We start from the raw sequence: 1,614 nt of genomic DNA, 5'->3' as shown, positions 1-1,614 counted from the left end.
ATCAAATGCCCCCTTAGGGATAATAGTAATGTTTAGTAGTTAAAGAAAAAATATTTATATTTAATGTATTTACATTAGTTGAGTTATGGAATATATTTATGAAGTTAGTGGTTTCCTTGAATTATGTAAGTAACTTATAAATATATTACATGTTTATATTTGAATGAATTAATTGAAAATTATTTTGTAATCCCTATGTCTATTTTTTACCTCCCATTATCTTCCTTTTTAATTATCCAACAGTGGTATTAAAGTGTTGGGTATAACATGTCCTAATTTGTTTGCAATTGCAATCAACGAAGTTTCTCTATTGATTGGTATCTCATTTTCAAAGGAGAGTGCTATGAATTTGGAGTATTTAGATCAAGATCTTTGGGATTTAGTAGACAAAGGTTTTGAGGATGAGGATGCCAATGAAAGTTGATTAAGGGAGAATAGAAAGAAAGATTCAAAAGCATTGTTCATCCTTTAACAAGCAGCACATGAGATGATTTTCTCTAGAATTGCGTCTACCTCATTTCCAAAGTAGCATGGAAAATATTACAAAAGAATTCTAAGGCTTCTCCAGAGTGATAGCAGTGAAACTCCAGACTCTTAGAAGTGAGTTTGAGGTCTTGCTTATGAAAAGTAATGAAACTTTATAAGATTCTTTTATTTAGAGTAATTTTGATTGTCAGTCAAATAAGATCTTATGAAGAAAATATCAATAATGAAATTATTATTTTGAAAGTTTTACGAAGTTTAACTCATAAAAATGACTACATAGTAACTGCAATCGAGAAGACTAAAGATCTTTTGATTTTCTCTTTTGATGAACTAATGGTTCTTTGTAATCTCATGAGGCAAGATGAAATATATCAGTTGAGAAGAATGAAGAAAAGACATTTAGACTTTCTCGAGTGAAGGGGGAGATGAAAAAAGAAAGACTTTGCTAGTAGAGGTCGTGGAAGAGGAGGTTTTCGTGGTAGAGGGCATGGTAGAGGAAGAAGTCATTTTGATAGACAAGAGAGACAATTCAACAGGGATAAAAAATGGAACAAAAACTTTGTTCAGTGTTATAACTGCAAAAGATTTGAGCATATAAAGGTAAATTGCAGAAATGATTCACAAACAAATTACGTGTAAGAAGAAACGAAGAAAGTAAGTTATTTATGGTTCATTCTAATTCTTACGAAGTTCAAAATGATGTGTGGTTTTTGGATAGTGGATGTTTGAACCATATGACTAGCAATAAGTATTATTTAAAGAGCTTGATGAATCACAAAAGATACTAGTAAAATTTGGAGATAATAAGCAGATACAAGTCAAAGACAAAGATATTATTGTCATAGAGACTAGCAATGATAAATGAAATTACTTTACAATGCTTATTTTGTTTTAATTTGACACGTAGTTTGTTAAGTGTTGGATAATTGATGATGGGTGGCTATGCAATTTTATTTGATAATGATACTTACGTTATTACTGACAAAGATTATGACAGTCTATTGTTAATGTGAAAATGATAAAAAATAAGATGTTTCCACTAATGTGGGAAACCAAGCTCTTATTGCTAGCGAAAATAATAAATCCAATATGTGACACTTAGATATGTGCATCTCAACATCAAAGGAA

Source organism: Curcuma longa, chromosome 2 (genome assembly GCF_044706935.1).
Source record: "Curcuma longa cultivar G26 ecotype Majalengka, Jawa Barat chromosome 2, ITB_CL_G26_1.1, whole genome shotgun sequence".
Lineage (NCBI taxonomy): Eukaryota > Viridiplantae > Streptophyta > Magnoliopsida > Zingiberales > Zingiberaceae > Curcuma > Curcuma longa.
Note: the sequence above shows the minus strand (reverse complement) of the source record.